Source organism: Bison bison, unplaced genomic scaffold, assembly GCF_000754665.1.
Source record: "Bison bison bison isolate TAMUID 2011002044 unplaced genomic scaffold, Bison_UMD1.0 scf7180017864304, whole genome shotgun sequence".
NCBI classification, from domain to species: Eukaryota; Metazoa; Chordata; class Mammalia; order Artiodactyla; family Bovidae; genus Bison; species Bison bison.
Genome location: NW_011494876.1, coordinates 8,031,519 through 8,033,770, shown reverse-complemented (window position 1 = coordinate 8,033,770; position 2,252 = coordinate 8,031,519). Strand labels below are relative to the sequence as shown.

Genomic DNA, 2,252 nt, shown 5'->3' with positions numbered 1-2,252 from the left:
GGACGTGCTGGCAATTCACGGCTTCAAGTGCCCCCCACCCTGGGAAAGGCCCGTTGGCTCTGCAGACTTTCCAGTTCCTACTGGAATGGAGGAGCTGTGCCTGTGTGTACACACGGAGTGGAGCTCAGGAAAAGATATGCAAACAAAGACAGCAAACCCAGTGGCAGCTGCTTATCCTGGGTGAGACTGGCACGTCTGATATCGGCTGGCCTGGCATGACTTCAGGCAGGCAGGGGCCAGCCTGTATGGGGGTTGGCAGATGCACTGAAGCAGACAGATGGACAGACTGGAGCAAACACTGGGAAAACACTCCTCACAGCTGTGCTCAGCCTGGGTATGAGCACCTCACTGACCTCACCCCTCACCACCAGCTCCTGCCCTCTCCTTTACCCACTCCACCCTCCTTCTCTTAGATCCCACAGGGTGCCAAACACTCCCCTCCCCTCCACTCCTACCCTGAAAGCACTGGTTTGCACATTTCATCTCAGAGAAGTCTGCTCTGACTTCTGAGCTATCTCCTGCATGGCATATGTCAAACCTGTGTTACAATGATTATCCATGCAAGTTCTGTCTGACTTTCTGGCTAGAACCATATGCCTTTTGCTGTCATGTCTGGTTAGTCATTACATCCTTGTACCTGACATGCAGAAGGTGCTCAATTAATGCCTGTTGAGGGACGCATCTGGATGGATACTCCTGCACCATCTCTCTTCCAGCCATGGACTCAGGATGCACCATTGAGGCTGCAGAGTGGGGGCGTGGAGCACAAATTTTGTAGCCGCAATGCCCTAGAGAGCAGTTTAATCTCTCAGTGCCTTGGTTCCTCATCTGAAAAGTGGGAGTAGTACTGATGCCTTCCTCAGAGAGGTGATATGAAGAGTAGAAGTGTTGTTACCTAGACAGTACTTAGCACAGAGCCTGCTTTAGTGATTATCATTATTATCTCTAGACAATGAGAACTACAGGGAAAAACAGGGGAGATCCAGAAACGATCACTCCCATTTAACAGATGAGAAAATTGAGGCTTAGTGAAAGGAAGGGACTAGGTTGACATTACACAGCTAGAAAATCTCTCAAGACCATATACTTTGTTGCACCTTTTCAAGTAATTATCTTCAGAGAAAAATGAAAGGTGGGGCAAAGAACAACACTCTTTCCTTCTTCACTCATTCTTAAAGTATCTGTGTGGCTCAGAGTTGATGGTCAGACATATCTTCTGAAGGAACAGATGAGTGCATGCATGAATAAACATCAAGGGGTCCCTGTGGTTAAGGAACAAGAGCCCTGGCTTGCATGTCCCCTACCTCCTTGTGCCCAGATGTAACTAACCAATCATGGCATGCCTTTGCACTGCGCCTGAGTCTAACTTCAGAATCCTCATCACAGTCCACTATCCATGCCTCAGACGTGGTCCCTCAGATGAAATCTGCTACCTTCCTGAGTCTGATCTCACAAGTCTCTGCTTGTGCAGTTTCCTTCTTCCTCCCCTTTCAGGCCTCTCACTCAGGCTCTTTTACTCCTCATTTTCTACCTACCCTGCTTCCATGCTTCTTTCTCTCAGTAATGCGGACCCAGAAGTACAGCTCTTTCCATTTTGGTGGAAACATACCTGAGGGCTCGCGGCTCCCTCTTCCCTGCTTCAGTGCAGAAGGTGAGATGCCTGGCTGGAGCCTTGGGTCCCTGACTCTGCCAACCACCGCCTTGGATCAGCCTGAAGGAGTTGGGGTCTCTGTGGGGGGTCCTCTAGATGCGGCCGGTCCAGAGGGAGGGCAGAGTGACTCAGAGGCAACTTGGGTGGCCAGCTCCTCCTGGCCCTGCCCAGGCTCTGCCCTCTTTTGAAGAGGCTTGCCATAAATGTTCCCTGCCCTGTTAAACAATCTCACCAGGAAAGAGGAAGTTAATCTCAGGGCTCAATAGGAAGAAAAGAGTCTAAAGTCTTGTCTGGTTGAGGAGCCACCTAGAGTACTGGCTTGGCTGGGTTGTCGCTGTGAGTATCTATTCCACGGAGATTTGGGTGGTGATTTTGGCAATTTAATCAGGAATGAAATACTGCAATCGTGGCCTGAAAAAGTGAGAGAAAACACAAAAAGACAATTTCTAACAAACAAAAGTTCAGGACCAGATGGCTTCACAGGAGAATTCTATTAAACATTTAGAGATGAGGTAACACCCATCCTTCTCAAACTCTTTCAAAAAATTGCAGAAGGAAGGAAGGAAAACTCCCAAACTCATTCCATGAGGCCACCATCACC

General features: G+C 49.0%; 1 protein-coding gene across 1 annotated transcript in view; it reads right to left on the bottom strand.

Moving 5' to 3' along the window:
• The window catches only part of FAM3D (family with sequence similarity 3, member D), a 38,262-nt gene extending 36,505 nt beyond the window's left edge, over positions 1–1,757 (bottom strand). Inside the window, exon 1 of the mRNA XM_010851547.1 lies at positions 1,610–1,757. The gene's annotated coding sequence lies outside the window, so the exon portion shown is untranslated. The remainder of the gene's footprint in view (positions 1–1,609) is intronic.
• Positions 1,758–2,252: the final 495 nt, after the last annotated feature.